We start from the raw sequence: 20,113 nt of genomic DNA, 5'->3' as shown, positions 1-20,113 counted from the left end.
TTAATTTCTTCATTGTAGATAAAGTAAACCTCTCGGGCCCCTGCCTTGATTTCCTCAGTAACTTTGACTGGTTTTATTAACTAAAAATTTATTCCTATAAGAACTAGATAATGGTACTATTAGTAACCCTAGGAGATAATATTAATAATTATCATTTCTATAGAAATTTACAAGTCATGAATCGCTTACAAGTGATTGTGATGGGTGATTACCATTGCATTTGTGTTTAAATTTAAGTCTATAACAATATTTGTTATCTATGTCTACACTAATTTATAAATAATTATATGTTTCATATGCTTTATTATTTATGCTTAAATCTAACTTATGCAACTTGTGCTACTGATTTTTGCTGTTCAAGATATACAAAAAGGAGAGATACATAATGAGAATGTGAGGTTTCAGGAAAAATCAGGCAATGCTTTTGGGGCTGTCAGATATAGCAGCAGCAGGATGATAGATGCTATTACAGACAGTTGCAAAGGAAACAAATGAGCCCAGCATTGGATGGGGGCAGGGGTGGGGTGAGCTTTACAGAAGTGGTGATCCCTAAGCTGACTGTTGAGGATGTGTAAGAATCAATCAGAAACAGAAAAGGAGAAAGGATATTCAAGGCAGAAACAAAAACATGAATTTAGATAAGGAAGTCCAGGAGAGCAAGGGATAATTTAGGGATGGAAAATGATTGGGTAGTGTCTGGGTATCTGTTTGGAGACAGGAAATGGCTGGTGATGAGACGGGAAAGAGAAGGAGAGGAGATACAATGGAGGTCTTTGTATATCTTGCTGAGAAATTTGAATTTTTAGCTTTAACTTTAATTTGAGAAAGTACAAACTGTCATAAATGAAGAGGATGGAGAAGCAAGGCTTGTTGAAAAGAATAATACATGTATATAAAAGTTAGAGAGAATATTAACTTAAAACTGCATCTGGCTAGAACTTGCTGACATATCTTCTCTCATATTATTTCTAGATAGTATTTGCAGAGCCATATACAAAGGAAAAAAGGAAACAAAACAAAACAAAACTTCATTATACCCCAAATTAAATTAACTGAAACTGATCGGTAGGACCTACAAGAAATCTCACTAGTTACAAAGGGTAACAGAGCAGGATTGAGAAATACAATTTGTAGCCTGAGCCTAAATCCTTTGATAGAGAGTATCAATACTAGGGAATATTAAGTGATTATTTTAAAATAATGAGCTATCATGAAAGGCTAACATATAGTATATTACTAAGAAAAAATAAACAATTTTTTAAGTTTCAAAATATTAAGGGGGTACACATGTTTTAGGTTACATGGATCACTTCTGTAATGCTTGAGTCCTGGCTATAGGTGTGCCCGTCACCAAAATAGAATTCATTGTACCCATTAGGTAAGTTTTTGCCCTTCCCCTTCTCTGCCCTCCTCCTTGGTTGATTTTCACTTAGTTTTACTACCTTCTGTGTACTGTGTGCTCACCTGTTAGTTCAAATTTAATAGTGAGTACATGCGATGTTACTTTTTCCATTATTGAGATATTTCACTTAGGAGAATGGTCTCCAGTTCCATCCAGATTGCTGCAAAAGATATTAATCTTTTTAATGGCTGAGTAGTACTCCATGGTATACATATACCAAATTTTATTAATCCACTCGTGAATTGATGGGCACTTGGGTTGAATCTACACCTTTGAAATTGTGAATTGTGCTACAGTAAACATTCAAGTGCAGGTGTCTTTTTGATGAAAAGTCTGCTTTTCCTTTGGGTAGATACCCAATACTGGGTTGCTGCATCACATGGTGGGTCTACTTTTACTTCTTTGAGGAATCTCCATACTGTTTTCCACAGGAGTTGTAATCATTTTCAGTACTACCAACAGTGTATAAGCATTCCTTTCTCTCTGCATCCATGCCAGCATCTACTGTTTTTGGACTTTTTAATAAAAGCCATGCTAACTGGGATAAGGTGAGGTCTCATTGTGGTTTTAATTTGCATTATCCTGATGATTAGTGATACTGAATATTTTTTTTCATATGTTTATTGACCATTTGTCTTTCTTCTTTTCAGAAGCTTATATTCATGTCTTTTGCCCACTTTTTAATAGGGTTGTTTGTTTTTTCTTGCTAATTTGCTTGAGTTCTTTGTAAATTCTGGATATTAGCCATTTGTCAGATATAAAGCTTGTGAAAATGTTCTCCCATTCTGTAGGCTGTCTATTTGCTCTGTTGATTGTTTCCTTAGCTGTGCAGAAGCATTTTAGTTTAATCAAATCCCATTCATTAATTTCTGTTGCTGCCATGATTGCCATTGGGGTCTTAGTCATAAATTCTTTGCCTAGTCTAATATCTAGAAGGATTTTTCCTACATTTTCCTCTAAAATTATTATAGTTTCATGGCTTAGATGTAAGTCTTTTATTCATCTTGATTTAATTTTTATAAGTGGTGAGATGTAGGGATCCTGTTTCATTCTTCTGCATGTGGCTATCCAGTTTTCCCAGCACCATTTATTGTATAGGGCTTTCTTTCCCAAGTGTATGTTGTTTTCTGCTTTGTTGAGGATCAGTTGGTTGTAGGTAGATGGTTTTATATCCAGGTCAAAGACCATATGATCATCTCAATAGACGCAAAAAAAGCATTCAACAAAATCCAGTACTCCTTTATGATAAAAACTCCCAACAAACTACACAGAGAAAGAACGTATCTCAGAATTATAAAAACCACATATGACAAATCCACATCCAACATCATCCTGAATGGGGAAAAGTCGAAACCATTCCCCCTAAGAACTGGAAGACAAAGATGCCCATTGTCATCACTTCTATTCAACATAGTGCTGAAAATCCTAGCCAGAGTAATCAGGCAAGAGGAAGAAATAAATGATGTCCAAATCAGGAAAGAGAAGGTTGAACTATCACTCTTTGCTAATAATAAGCTCTTGTACCTAGAAAACCCCAAAGATTCCACCAAGAGTCTCCTGGAATTGATAAATAAATTCAGCAAAGTCTCAGAATAAAAAAATCTATGTACAGAAATCAGTAGCATTTCTATATATCAGTAACAGTTAAGCTGAGAGTCAAATCAAAGACTCAATATCATTCACAATAGCTACAAAGAAAATAAAATACATAAGAATATGCTTAACTAAAGAAGTGAAAGACCTCTACAAGGAGAACTACAAAACTCTGAGGAAAGAAATTGCAGAAGGTACAAAAAAATGGAAAAACATGTCATGCTTATGGATCATTAGAATAAACATTGTTAAAATGTCCATACTACCCAAAGTGATTTACAAATTCAATGCCATCCCCATCAAATTACCAACCTCATACTTCACGGCTCTAGAAAAAATAATTCTCTGCTTCGTTTGGAACCAGTAAAGAGCCCGAATAGCCAAAGCAACCTTAAGCGAAAAGAACAAATCTGGAGGCATCACATTACCAGACTTCAAACTATACTACAAGGCTAGCGTAACCAAAACAGTATGGTATTGGTAAACAATTTTAAAATAGTTACATAATATGTATAGATTGATCTCATCTTTGTAAACACATAGAAGAGGGGGCAACTATATGTTTGTATATATTTGCATATATCTATAGAAACACAAACAGGTGCAAAAGGATATAAACAAGCTCATTAACATTGGTAATCTGTGGGTAGAGATGATATCAACATTTATTTATAAATTTTGTATTACTTCAGTTGTTATAAGAAGCATGCATTGTTTTATATATATATAATATATAAATTAGAAAAGTATAAGGCAAATATAATTGCAGGTAATTCAGAAAATAGTGAGAATATTACTTACTACACATAGGAAATGTGGCCAAAGCACTTACTCATTAACAAAAGATTCATTGTTCTCTGCTCTCTTCAGTCCATCCTTCTACTCTTCTGCTGGGACGGTCTGACAAGCTGTGTCTCTAGTTGGCCATTCTTCTTAGTGAATTATCACAAGAATGGGAAAACAAACACCACATGTACTTAATACTAACTTGGAACTAATCGATCAACACTTATTGCACATATGGAAGTAAAACTTAAGGGAAATCAAGTAGGTGGAAGGGGGGAGGAGGTGATGGGTAAATTCACACCTTATGGGTACAATGCATATTACTTGGGTGAAGGACACACTTATAACTTCGACTCAAACTGTACAAAAGTAACTTATGTAACCAAAACTTGTGTACCCCCATAAAATTCTGAAATAGAAAAAGAAAAAAAAGGTTCATAGGTTTGAATATGGTCCTTATAGAAAAAAATATTTAAATTAACTAGAAAAAAATATTCATTTTTAGAAAGAAAAAAATTAACTGAAAAAAATCAGAAAAAGTCAGAAAATTGAAAGCATAAATTTATATAATATGGTAAATCAATTACAATATAATAAATAGAATACTTGTTTTTTAATATTTTATGCATGAAATTTTGACAAATTAAATAGTGATAGAACACATTGATAAAAATAATTCAAAGCAGAAAAGAGAAAAAAATCTCCACAGCTGCTCAAAAAATAGAGACACAATACACACATTCTGTCAATCTGAAAAAATAAATATTATGGAAAATAAAATTTATCTAAATTGACATAAGTAGACAAAATGTGAACCAACTAATTAACATGGAAGAAATTGAAAAATATAGCAAGGTTTTCAAAAAGGTTCTAAGCAAAAATGATGTATTGTTTCCTGTTATTAATATAATAATTTCCATTCTAAATGAACTGTTTAATTTTATAGAAAATAATGAAAGCCAAGTGATTTGTTATTTGAATGGGGCACAGTTATCAATAATTAGCAAAGGTAATGGACATCCATGAGTGCATGTGTACACATACCTGCATATAACCCTGTTTCCACAATAGTCCAATCTCAAGTAAATTCAAATGAGAATATCTGATTTCATGAAAACAAATTCAATCATTCATTAAGTGACTTATCTGCTGAGAAAAAAAATATGGCTATCTCATGAATGCAAGGATAGCTTAATATTTAGAATTATACCAATATAATTTGAATATAATATAAGGACATTTCTATTTCATAAAAAGTAATATCTTGCACTAACAGCAATTAACATTTTAAAGTGGGCATGAGGCAGTGAACAAAAGTGTCCAAATGTGATCCTGGAAACTCACTTCAGTTTGCTAAACAATGAGTTGGCTGTGACCTAGAGCATCCCCTTCAGCCAAGGGGAGGGCTGTAATTTTATTTAGCTTCTCCAAGGATGGATGACTTCCTACTACTGAGAGGAGGGGCTGCACACTTGTGATGAGCCTCTGCATCTCCAAAGGCAGGACAGCTAACTTTCCCAGACAACCCTGATCTCCTGGTTCCACAACATTTTGTTTCGACACTGGTGAGTTTGTTCTCACACACCCTTCCTAACAAGGAAAATCAAGGAACAGGAAGTGTTCCTCCACTTAACCCTGGTATGGCTCCTTGTGGAGAAATGAAAAGATCAGGATATTCATGTCTTCTCTTGCCTTGTAAGTTTCCCTAATAAAACCTGTTTTTTTTTAATCTACTCTTTGTTATACTGTGCATTTTACCCTGATCAATCATGTGGTTCACTGCAAATCTAGAATCTTGGTCATTAAAATCTGAAATAAGAATGCAAGGAATGTACCATACTCTTTCTAATGTAAAGAGAATAGAAACAGGAAAAAAAGAGATGTATATGTTAGCTCCTGTCCTCTGAGAAGCAGGTGCCAAGATGGGATTAGATGTGTGAGACATTTATTGGAGAAAATGCCTGTGGAGGAAAAATAGGGAGGAAACTTCAGGGTATTGGAAGAGTCATTACATTGTGATGCAGGTCTAACTACAGTGGAGGAGAGGAAAAAAAGATAAATTTGGGCAGGAAATGTATTAGACTGTGGCACAGTTCTAAGAAGGTTTCAACAAAGTAGATGGGGACTCCTTGAGCCAAAATGGGCTTTCAGAAGAGCCCTGTGTTTTCCATAACTGGTGTCTTGGTATCCCTGCCACATTCAGGCCTTGGCCCAGAGCAGCTCACTTGGCTTCTGTGCCAATGCCATGATGGATTTCAGAGGGCAGCAGCTGGGGGCATCTGTCAATTATACTCCCCACAATCAAACCTCTGAAAGCCTCATTCTCATGTTTTCATTGCTGCCACAATGTAGTGATTTTAAATAAGAGAAAATCACAAGAATTTGTAAATAAAGTAATGATATACTTGGAAACCCCAAGAAGATCAACAGCAAAACATTTGTTATTAAAAAGGTGGTTTAAAATTTATCTGTGGGGCTGATGATGTTCTGGGACTAAGATGAAATTGCTTTTCAGGCAAGTAAACACACTCTACATGCTATAGGTTGTGGTGCAGCAAAGACTTTATTTGTTCATGATTGTATACATTCAGAATTAGTAATAATGATCGAAACACTACATATAAACCACTGAAATCTCGTGGCAGTCTATCTAGCTTTCATATGCTGTGCTATTAAGTAGAAAAACAGAATAAATGTATTTTAATAGATTATATGCTAGCACTTCTACAATAGCAGAATATTAAAAATGACTACATATCTCAAAAAGAAAAATGTACATGAATATGTCTTTGCATACATGCAATGAAATAGTATTCAGTTATTTAATAAATCAGTCATTTCAAAGAATTTGTGCTGAAATGGTAACTTCAAAATAAGTGAAATTTAGCAGTGTATAAATACGTTTCTGAAATGTGATCCTTAATACACACACACATATACACACACACACACACACACACACAGAAAAAGCAAATACAAAGAAACAAACATAAACACTCATGCATAATTTTTAAGGATTGAATTAGGAATAATTTCATATTTGTCATTTATGCTTTTTAGCTCTTTTCAAATTCTTTATTATACATGAAGTGCAAAGTCAGAAAATAATTTTGTAAAATAATCTTGAAATATACAAAATATTATAGTAGAAATGTAGTCATCATTGATGCTGTCTGTCAAATATTTCTGGTCTCCCCTTTCAAGCACATGGTAGAAATGCACTTTGTAGTGGCCTCGTGGTTATGTGGAGCCACATGACTAGATAGAAACAGTGAGTTGAGAGAAGAACCATAATGTGTCATTTCTAGGCTGGGGAATTTAATTGCTGATGTAAGATAGTCCGTAATTCACTTTCCTCTCTGTATTGATGACCAGAAACATTGAAAATGGTGGTTACTTCATCAGTCTGACTATCCGAGAAGCTACCTAAAGGAAAGCCCCTCTACCCACTTGTGACTGACACTTAGTATGAGTGAACAATGAACCTGTGTTTCTTTAAGCACTGAGATTTGTAATTTGTAGTTTCTGTAACATTATCTAATACATTATGACTGACACAAAATTGATTACTAGAAAAGGGGTACTGATATAACAAAAACCTCAAATCTGGGGCATTAGCTTTAGGACTAGTTGTCATACGGGGAGAAAACTAACAGAATTGCCCACAATTAATAGACGAGATAGAGAGAGAGAGAGATATCTCAAAAACAATTGTGGACAATAAAACTGTGGTATTCTTGCCAAAAATAAATAATCTCAATTTAATCATGAGAAAACACTGGATGAAACCAAGTTAAGACATATTCTACCAAACGCCTGACCAGTACTATTCAAAAGTGTCGAGGTCATGAAAGACATGGAAAGAATAAAAAAACGTCACAAATTAGAGGAGGCTAAGGAAACATAATGATTAACACACTATTGGATCCTGGAAAAGAAGAAAAACATCTCTGGAAACTGTGATGAAATTTAAATTAGGTCTGTAATCTAGATAATATCGTTAATTTCCTGAGTTTGATAATTATACAATTGTTATGTAAGATGTTAATGTTATGGGAAGCTGAATGAATGGAACATGAAAATACTCCACACAATTTTTGCAACTTCTCTGTGAATTTAAATTATTTCAAAATAAAAAGTTAAAGAAAAATACATAGTGGAAGAGAGCTGAGTAACTTTGTTAAAAATTTCATGCAAAGGTGAGTAAAGAATTCTTCATGCAAAAACTAAAAGACAAGTTGGCATGGATGCGGAGAGACAGGAACACTCATACACTGCTGGTGGGACTGTAAACTAGTGCAACCCCTGTGGAAAACAATATGGAGATACCTTAAACAGATTCAAGTAGACCTACCATTTGATCCAGCAATCCCATTATTGGGCATCTACCCAGAAGAACAAAAGTCATTCTATGACAAAGACACCTGTACCCGAATGTTTATAGCAGCACAATTCACAATTGCAAAGATGTGGAAACAACCCAAATGCCCATCAATTCATGAATGGATTAGCAAAATGTGGTATATGTATACCATGGAATATTACTCAGCTATAAGAAATAACGGTGATATGGCATCTCTTTGGTTCTCCTGGAGAGAGTTGGAATCCATTCTATTAAGCGAAGTATCCCAAGAATGGAAAAATAAGCACCACATGTACTCACCAGCAAACTGGTTTCCCTGATCATCACCTAAGTGCACATTTGGGAATAACACCAATTGGGTATCGGACAGAGGTGGGGGCTGGGGGGAAGGGATGAGTGTATACCTACTTGATGAGTGCGATGCGCACTGTCTGGGAAATGAACACGCTTGAAGTTCTGACTGGGGGGGATGGGGGTGGGGGGAGGGGATGGGTGCATACCTACATGATGAGTGCGATGTGCACTGTCTAGGGAATGGACACACTTGAAGCTCAGACTCGGGGAGATGGGGGGGGCATGGGCAATATATATAACCTGAACTTTTGTACCCCCATAATGAGCTGAAATAAAAATAAAAAAAACTGAAAGAATTGTGTGTATGTGTGTGTGTTTACACAAGGAACAAACTGAAATAGAATATAAAGAAACCACAAACTTGTAGTAAAAATTGTTGCAACTCTCTGAAACATAAAACAATATTTGGACTTCCAAACTACTATACAAAACAAGATGAGAAAGCTTCACAGTCCCCAAGAAGGACTTAGTCCCAAATCTCACTTCAAATGTGGAAAAAGATGGTAATGAAAAGCGAAGACCCATTGCAGGTCACAGAAGAGGGTCTTAAAAATCAATAGCCAGGGAGTACCTCCTAGGGAAGGAATTTAGAATCTAATCCAGAAACATTCTCTATACTCCAATATCTGTGTAGTAACATTTCAGAATTGTTAACCATGACTTTACATGCGTCCTGTTCTTTATTTTTTTCAGATAGGATGGTTTATTGCAGTTATGCTGAACCTGTTTCTCCATTGTATATGGTGGGGATGAGTGGGGAGATAACCTGTATTTATTTGTTTGTTTTTGATCATAGATTCTGTCACAACAGAACCCTATCTAAGACAACCACATGTCAATCTTTGTGATAGAGCCAACTCTGTGATCTTGCATAAGGAACTTGATGCTTTGACTAAAAGAGACCTATGGTTTATTTCCTTAGGGAAGAGGTACACAAGCATACCTCAGAGATATTGTGGATACAGTTCCATACCACTGTAATAAAGTGAATATCCTAATAAAGCAACTCTTGTGAATTCTTTAGTTTCACAGTGCAGATAAAAGGTATGTTCATATTATACTGTAGTCTATTAAGTGTGCAATGGCATTACATTTAAAAAATGTACATGCCTAATTAAAATACTTCATGGCTAAAAATTCTAACAATCATTTGAACCCTCAGAAAATCATAATGTTTTTGCTGGTAGAGGATCTTGCCTTGATGCTGATGGCTGCTGACTGATCAAGATGTTAGTTGCTGAAGGCTGGGGTGGCTATGGCAATATCTTAAAATAAGACAACAATGAAGTTTTCCATATCAATTGACTCTTCCTTTCATGAAAGATTTCTCTGTAGCATGTCATGTTGTTTGACTGCATTTTACCCACTATAGAATTTCTTTCAAAATTGGAGTCAGTCCTCTCAAACTCTGCCACTGCTTTATCAACTATGTTTATGTAATATTCTAAATCCTTTACTGTCGTTTCAACAATATTCACAGTGTCTTTACTAGGAATAGATCCTATCTCAAGAAATCACTTTCTTTGCTTATCCATAAGAAGCAAGTTCTCATCCATTCAAGTTTTATCATGAATTGGAGAAATTCAGTAACATCTTCAGGCTCTACTTCTAGTTCTATTGCTATTTCCATCAATGAAGTCTTAAACCCCTCAAAGTCATCCATAAGGGTTGGAATCAAATTCTTTCAAATTCCTGCTAATGTTGATATTTTGACCTCTTACCATGAATTATGAATATTCTTGATGGCATATAGAATAGTGACACCTTTCCAGAAGGTTTTCAATGTACTTTTCCCAGATCCATAAGAGAAAGCTGAATAGACATTTATCACAAGAACACATACAAGTGGCCAACAGGTATATGAAAAAAATGCTCAATATCACTAATTATCAGAGAAATGGAAATCAAAATCACAGTGAAATACCATCTCACTCCAGTTGAAATGGCTTTTATCAAAAAGATATAAAATCACAACTGACAGTGAGAATGTGGAGAAAATTGTAAATTAGTACAGCCACTATGGAAAACAGTAGGAATGTTCCTCAAAAAGCTAAAAATAGAACTAATATATGATCCAGCAGTCCCACTGCTGAGTATATATCCAAAAGAAAGGAAATCAGTATATCAGAGAGCTATCTGCACTCCCATGTTTATTGCAGCACTATTCACAATAGTCAAAATGTGGAATCAACTTAATGTCCATCAACAGATAAACAGATAAAGAAAATGTGGTACATACACACAATGGAATATTATTCAGCCATAAAAAGAAGGAAATCTTATAATTTGCAACAACATGGGTTGAACTGGAGGGCATTATATTAAGTGACATAAGCCAGACACAGAAAGACAAATATCACATGTTCTTACTCAGATGTGGGAGCAAAAATATTTTATCTTATGGCTAGAGAGTAGAGTGATGGTTCTCAGAGGCTTGGAAGGGTAGTGGGAAGAGAGGGGATAAAGGGAGGTTGGTTAATGGGTGCAAAATATAGTTTGATACTAGGAATATGATCTAGTATCTAGTAGCACAATAGGGCCACTGTAGTTAAAAATAATTTATTGTGTATTTGAAAATAACTAGAGGAGTAGAATTTGAGTGTTCCCAATGCATAGAAATGTTAAATGTTTCAGGTGATATATGATCCAACTTCCTTGATTTGAGCATTATACATTGTATCAAAATATGTATATCTCATAAATATGTACAACTATTATTAACTATATAATTTAAAGAAAATAATATCTGTGAAGTACAAAAAACAAAGTCCAATAAAACAAGATATGCCTTAGATTTATTTTGTATGAGAGAAAGAGGGTAATCCAAATATTTAGTGTTCAGTAAGTAGGACTATCTATCAAATATTATTGTTCTTCAGTTACGAGTGCTGTTTGATAAATATTTCTGGTTCTTCTCCCATTGGTGTTTATGGTAGGTCTATAATTTCTGGTCTTCATATGGTTGGATGGTACCATGTGACCAGATTTAGCTGCTCTATATCTGAATAAAAGTGATGTTTGTCACTACTGGGCTGGCTTATTGAATAGCTAAAGTGTGGCCATCCATAGGTCCCTTTCCCCAATTTGGTCATGACCAGCAATACTCTGGATAGTGGCTGCTCTGTCAGTTTGGCTCCATGAATAACCATCATGGACAGAGAACACTTCTCCTACCCCTCCCTGATGACTCATGATAGATATGTAGCATAAGCAAGATATCAACTTTATCATCCTTATCATCATCATCTTTAGAGAACTGAGAAAATTTTGTTACTGTAGAACAGCTTAGTTCATCTGACTGAGACAAACTACATATCAAATTACCATAACATGTTCCTGTTATATAAATCTTTAGTACTTAGTTCAGAATATTATGCTATGCTTTATACTTAGGAAGACAAAACATTCAAGATATGAAGGATTCTAACTTTCTGGATATCTACTTACAAGACAGTCATGTTTATTTCTCATAACAACAAAGTACTCAGCATAGGTACTTAATAAATATTTTTAGTGAATTTATGTATTAAACTTGTATATTTACGAATGAATACATAGAAGCATGAAACAAAACCAAAAATAAATTCTATTGAATGTCCCATGGAGAATGAATAGTAGTAAACAGCCCAAGAAAGATATCTATTTTGAGGTTAATATCAATTTAAAAATCTAATAGTGAACAATTTCACATAAAGGGAACATGAACAACAATGCCTAAGACTCAGGCTCAAGATCATTTCTTGAAATTTTCATAAGAAATAGCAAATTTATCTTTTCTCTATAAAGTGTCCAGCTAAGGGAAGGTAGGTTCAAAAATATGTCTAAAATGTTAAATTACGATGTGAAAACAAAAGCAAAATGAAAATGTGTGGGTGTGTGTGTTCACACTAGGCTGCTATCATATTTTGGTGTTAAATTGGGGCTCAACATAAAATTGGTTATAGGAAAGTATATTTACCCATAATATATGAGAAACCTAAATAAGATTAATTGTTAAATATCATACATCATTTAATTGTTAAATATCATACATCATTTCAATCTACTTTCATAAGTAGATTACTTTTCACTTTTGTGAATTAGTGTACAATAGTGGTAGAATTGAAAAAGTAGGTCATTGACCATGTCCAGATGGGCAAAGAAATTTAGCTTGTGGGAAAGTAGGCCAATTGCACCACAATTAAGACATCTGCCTGCTTAATTACTGCTGCATTAAAAAGATAACCTTCAAATTTTCTTCCAGCTCTACTGTCACTGTAAAGTTTCACTATGACACAGTTTGTCAACCCAGAGGGTTAAAATTTTAACATATACTTCTTGATAATTGTCATATTTGTCCATTTTACATGTTTAGTGAGAATCTAATGTTAAAATTAAATCATCATAATATTATTGTCTCTTTGCTGAGCACTGTATTTCAATGTAAGATGTGATCTGTAATTGATTCAGTTTAATTCAGCCAGCTGTTGTATTTTAAGAACAATTTGCTTTTCTCAGTTTGTCTTTTCCATATTTTTCCCTCCTATGTTTCTGAGAGAAATAGTTATTTAGTTAGCAGGAAACACTCTTAAACATCAAATATTTAAAACTATAGAGCCACAAATTTCAAATGATATCCATGTTAGGCCTGTGCTAAGAACAGAGAAATTTGATTTATGTGATAATTTTTTTGTGGTTTGCCAAGAGGTTCATTAACAACAACAAAATCATAAGCAGTTCAGTAATCTTTGAAATTTGTGAGGTGTGCATAAAAATATTACCACATTTGTCTTTTCTTTCTATAGTCAAATTTCTTCTGAATAATTGTATGATGATATTCCTTTAAAAATAGTAAGAAAGAAAAATGGCAAAGAAAAATAAAAGATCATATATATTATTATACTCCTTAATAAAAACCAATAATGTATAAATAAGATGTGATGGAACCGATAGCATATTCTAAGCAAAGCAAAATTAATAGTATAAGGTTAAATTTTAAGTGTTAATAAAATTTTCCATCTAATGTTTATGGTATTTTATTCACTTCTTTGTAAAAAATACATCATTTAGCTTAGTACTTTCTATATAGTAGATGTGCAGTAAACATTTCTTGAACTGATTTAAGTGAATTTTTATTTAAAATTTCAGTAAACACATACCTGTATAAACTTTCTCCTCCACCGATGTTTGCTAAACTCATTAAGTTACATCTTGGAATGTTCTATTAATAAAATATATATCCCTAGGAAAAAATATCTTCAGGAAGTGCTTAGACTTTATTAGAGGATTAAGTACAAGTGCTTTCTAACTCTGGACAAGAAGAATCCTCAATAATTAAGTAATGTGTCCTCCATCACCACTTAGGTCCTCAAAAAAATATTGATGTATCCAGTGTTCTTAGTATTTTATATGTCCAATTTAACTACTGACAGAAATTTCTCTCAAAATGCAACTACATTTTTACTAAATATATTTCAGGAGTTGTTTGCCATTGGTTTTGGAGCTTTTAATTTTTTGCACTTGGAAAACTTCTGATACCTAGTTGAGGAGTTGGGAAACTGTAATATCGTTCCCATATAAATCATAGAATGTGGAAACCATTGTGATCTTACCAACTTTGGAGTCTTAAGGTGCTTTTATTTTCATTTTTGTGCATAACTTATTTAGTTATCTTACTATTCTTACCTATATCGTGCCAGATATTATCATTACATTGCAAACTTCATAAAAGGAGTATATCGTGAGATACTTGTTTTCATGATTGATGTGGTTGGTCCTAATGGGGTCTTTTCAAAAGGCAGTGAGTAGTCAAAAAATATGGTGAGCCATCCATGAAATTCTCTGTTGTAGCATGAAATTGACTTTCTAGTTCATCTCCTCTATCCTTTGTCTTTTCCTTAATCGCTAGTGGGTTGTGGTATCCTTAGGATACAGGCACAAAGAGGGAGAGAGAAAATAAAATAATACTTTTCATATGTTTTATGAATAGCTGTCAATATTAGCAAAAGAAAGATGGATTTGTCCACTCTGAAAAATTTAAAGGATCTAAAACCCCTCCAGTAATAAAGAGTAATAACCTGTTTATTCCTTTCCAGAAATAGCCAAGAGTCTAACACAGTACCCAGGAGCCTTGTGACACTTCTGAAGGACCTTGATCCTGATGGTTAAGTAAAGGGAAGACTGAGGGGATCAAAGAGAGAAAAAGGAGATGGAAGTCTAGCAGAGGTGGATCCTGTATGCACTGAAAGATAACAAGGAAAAAGTGGAGTGCAAAGGACTCCATATTCATGATCCTCTATTTTCTATAATAGATCCTTTAATAGGTTTTTTCCTACTGTTATAGCTTTTGAGACTTTGTAAGTATAAGCAAAGTATTACAAGGAGCACTATAGAATGTTAGAGCTGGGAAAGGCTTAGAATCAAATTTTAAGAGGAGTTCTCTAATAAATATATGAGATGAAGAAATGAGGCCAAGAAAAGTTAAATTTCTTGCAGATTACAAAGGATTTATGCTTATAGAAGACTGAGGACAAAGGGCTAATACCCATACTTACCTTATCCAAAGATGATAATTTTTTCCACAGATGTACTCCGTTATTATAGCTTTATTCTCTTTTAAAAAAACACACATGGAAAGAAAAGATATTTCTTCATACATTCATTCGTTCCTGAAATTAAATCTAATGTTTAGTGGTGGGGGAAAAGGACAAACAGAAGGCAAGACATCACTTCCTACTTTTTCTATAAAAGTTATTTCCTCATGTCCTCTGTTCATAAGTGATCAACTGTAAAATAAAATAGATATACCTATTTCATATTATGATTGATATTCTCTATAACTTTTTTGTTTTCATTGATGAAAATTTAGTTTATGTTTTGGGAGGTAATATTTTAACCAAGGATCTAACACACTTTGTCCTCTATAAATTAATTTTATCATAGCAATTGGGCTGAAACTGCATGTATGTACAAATGTGTTGAAGTGTTTACTTATAAATACATGATCATATATTATCTATATCCTTAAATGTAAATTTCTTCACAGTAGAGACCATCAAATTAAGTACTTCATCTCTACAGAATGATGTGATATAAAAGGATATTAAATGTACATTGCCAACTCTAGGAAATGCATATATTAAAATTTACTAAATTTCCTCTATTCCTTATATTCATGACTAGTTTAAAACAATCCCTTTTTTATGATTTTTATGGGGATGACTTGCTTTGATATCCACACTAAAGGCAATGGGAATATATCCCCTACATTTAATTTAGAGATCACAATGCATCTTTTTTCTCTATTCATTGGTAACTTTTCTTCTTAAATTTGTCATTCTGAAATTAAGCCATCATTCAACCCAAAAGGAACAGAAAAAAATACTCCCATCAACTTCTATACATAAACAGACTAAAGTTCTTGCTATTAAATTATTGTACGCATTCCCTCATGCAATGTCTAGATCTACTCCAACTGTGGTAATTGCTAGAAATGTTATTAAACAGTAAACAGCTAGAATTAAATATAAGTTCAACAAAAAGCAGTGTTATTCAACCCTGTATTTAAACAAAAATCTTCTGTGTTCCTTTCGTGTTTGTTAAATATGCACATGGTGTTTCATTTCTAGCTGGTGGCAAGAGAAGAAAAATAGTAAGAGATGGGAGAATGGACCATGACCAATCTAATGGGTTATAATTGATTAAAAATTTAATAAAATTTTTGTGGGAAAATAATTTTCCTCAGATTCATTAAAAGCAGCTCAGTGTTTTATGACATTATCATAAATAGAAAGTATTCTTATTATCATCACATGTTTAATGAATGAAAAATTGTGTGTATGTATATGTATGTATGTATGGATTGGGATCTAAAACCTTCAGAAAAAGAATCTCTACAGTATATGCAGAATTACTATTTATTGCAGGCTAAGATCATCTACTAGAAGCAGCCTGCACTTGCAATTCCCATCAAAATACCAATGCCATATTTCACAGATCTAGAAAAAGTAATCCTAAGCTTCATTTGAGACCAAAAAAGAGCCCAAATATCCAAAGCAATCATAAGCAAGAAGAACAAATCTGGAGGTATTATATTATACAACTTCAAATTACACTACAAGGTTATAGTAACTAAAACAGCATGGCACTGGTGTAAAAGTAGCAAAACAGACCAATGGAACAGAATAGAGAATCCAGAAATAAAAACATATAGCTATAACCAACTGATCTTTGACAGCAGACAACAACATACACTGGATAAAGGAAGCCCTACTCAATAAATGGTGCTGCTAAAATTGGATAGCCACATGCAAAAGAATGAAACAAGACCCCTATGTCTCACCATATACAAAAATTAATTTAAGATGGCTAAAAGACATAAATATAAGACATGAAACAATGAAAATTCCTAGAAGAAAACATAGGAAAATCTCGCTCAGGCAAGGAATTTATGACTATGACCCCAAAGGCAATTACAATAGCAACAAAAATAAATGAATGGGCCTTAATTAAATTTAAAAGCTTCTGCACAACAAAGGAAATAATCAACAGGGTAAATAGATAACCTACAGAATGAGAGAAAATATTCACAGACTATACAACTGACAAAGGACTAATATCCAGAATCTACAAAGAACTCAAACAAATCAACAAGAAATAAAACAAACAAACCCATCACAAATGGGGCAAAAGACATGAACAGATGTTTTTCAAAAGAGAATAGACAAATGGCCAAAAAACATGAAAAAATGTTCTACATCCCTAATCATCAGGAAAATTCCTATTAAAGCTACAATGATATACCACCTTACCCCTATCAGAATGGCCATTATTAAAATGTCAAAAAATAGTAGACGCTGGCATGGATGCAGAGAGAAAAGATTGTTTATACACTGTGGTGGGACTGCAAATTAGTACCATGCCTATGGAAAACAGTATGAAGATTCCTCAAAGAAATAAATGGACACTTACCATTCTATCCAGCAATCCCACTACTGGGTATCTACGTAAAGGAAAAGAAGTCATATCAAAAAGATACCTGCACTTGAATGCTTAATCACAGCACAATTCACAATTGCAAAGATGTGGAATCAACCTAAGTGCCCCTCAGTTCACCAGTAGATAGAGAAAATGTGGCACATATATACCATGGAGTACAACTCATCCCTAAAAAGGAATGAAATAATGTTGTTTGCAGCAACTTGGATGGTACTAGAGATGATTACGGTATGTGAAGTATCCCAGGAATGGGAAACCAAGCACCACATCACTGATAAGTGGGAGCTAAATGATGGGTGCACACAGGCACAAAGAGATGTAGAGTAGAGGACATTGGAAACCAAGAAAGTAGAAAGGTGGGAGTGGAGGTGAGGTATACAAACTTACCTATTGGGTACAATGAACACCATTCTGGTGACAGGCACACCAAAAGCTCTGAACTAGTTATTATACAAGGTATCCATGTAACAAAAACATTAGTCCCACCTTAATATTTTGAAATTTAAAAAGTGAAGAAAGAATTGCCATTCATTAACAAAAGTCTTAATTTTCCATAAATTTACGTTTTGAAAATCAAATTGCAAAAAAATATATTAAGGTATATTTATATTCTATAACCATTCTTTGTGTCAAAGTCTTTTTCCACTGTATAAACTCCCATTTGTAATCTTCAGTCTTACTATTTTTCCCTATATTTACTTTCTTACTATTTTACTTATATTTATCTGTTTACCTAAGATAGTTAATACCTTTTCAAGTTGGTTTTTATTGGGAAATAATCATGATAAAGAGATCCTAAATACACAGAGTTGCATATACAAACATACTGTACTCTTTCCTTACAGGAAGCCACTATAAGTTTCTTGCGAACCTTCCAGAAATATACCAACCATATATCCATACTTTTGAAACATTTTTGCTTAAATGAGCATTATATACACTTTATACATTTGTATATGTGTATTATCTATTTTGTGTTTTCTTAGGATATCTTTTATGTGTTTCAATATTAGCATGTAAGAACAGGATTCCTATTTTTTTAATAGCTGATATTGCAATTGTACATATTATAATTGATTTAAAACAGACTATGACTAAAACAACTTTTAGGTTCATTTCAGGATTTTTTTTTTTTGACCTTGATTTTCTTTTCTTTTTTTTTTTTTTTTATTTCATCTTGTTATGGGGGATACAGAATTGCAGGTTACATACGTTGCTCCTGTACCGCCTTTCCCCCCAAGTCAGAGCTCCAGGCGTGTCTGTTCCCCAGGTCGTGCACATTGCACCCATCATGAGGTATATATCCCTCCCTTCCCCACGTCCCCTTCCCAAGTCAGCACCTTCAAGTGTTACCGCTCCCCAAACGGTGCTCAATGCACTCATTGTGTAGGCATACCCCCATCCCCTCCCCCACCCCCCACCTCAGTCTGATATGCAGTTGGTGTCGTTCCCAGATTTGTATTTAGGTGATGATCAGGGAAACCAATTTTCTGGCGAGTACATGTGATGCTTGTTTTTCCATTCTTGGGATACTTCACTTAATATAATGGGTTCCAACTCTCTCCAGGAGAACCATAGAGATGTCGTATCTTCATCATTCCTTATAGCTGAGTAATATTCCATGGTATACATATACCACAGCTTACTAATCCAATCATGTATTGATGGGCATTTGGGTTGTTTCCACATCTTTGCTATTGTGAATTGTGCTGCTATAAACATTCGGGTACATGTGTCTTTGTTAAAGAATGACCTTTTTTCCTTTGGGTATATGCCCAGTAATGGGATTGCTGGGTCAAATGGCAGGTCTACTTGAATCTGTTTAAGATACCTCCATAATGCTTTCCACAGGGGTTGCAGGATTTTAATTGGGTGTCGGGCAGATGTGGGGAGTGGGGGGAGGGGATGGGTGTATACCTACATAGTGAGTGCAATGCGCACTGTCTGGGGAATGGACACGCTTGAGGCTCTGACTCAGGGGGTTGGGGGGGATGGGCAATATACATAACCTAAACTTTTGTACCCCCATAATAAGCTGAAATTAAAAAAATATTGAAATGACAAGTATTTTTCATATTTTAGTGTGTTTTGATCATGTTTAAAAATGTATGTGTAGGATAAGTAAATGAAATGACTAGATTAAAAATATGTGCATTTAAAAATTTCTATATTGCCAAATTGCACTTCAAATGATTGTTTCCTTTCTTTATTTTTGTCTTGGTTTTCATAGAATATCTACAATGAATTATAAACTTTCCAATCTATGTCAATATAAACAAAAACCTGTGCCTCAACTTTTTTTGAACTTTTAAATTTACAATTTGAGTCTTCTAACATGTCTGCTCATATGTTGTATATTATTTTCTCTGTAATTGTATGATATTACATTTTCCCATTTTTATTGTTTTGTGGGCTTTCATTATTAATATAAAAGAACTCATCATATGCCAATAAAATAAGCCTTTTTCCATGTAGCTGGCTAATACTTTTGTTTGCTTTATTTGTATTTTGATATTGTATATGTTCTATCTTACCCTAAAGAAAATGTAGTTTCTCCAGTATTTACTCGCTGACTTCTCTGTGCCAGATCCTTATCTGTAAAGTGGGGGTAAGGCTAGCATTATAGAGTCTTCAGAAGA

This window comes from Eulemur rufifrons, chromosome 30, assembly GCF_041146395.1.
Source record: "Eulemur rufifrons isolate Redbay chromosome 30, OSU_ERuf_1, whole genome shotgun sequence".
NCBI classification, from domain to species: domain Eukaryota; kingdom Metazoa; phylum Chordata; class Mammalia; order Primates; family Lemuridae; genus Eulemur; species Eulemur rufifrons.
Note: the sequence above shows the minus strand (reverse complement) of the source record.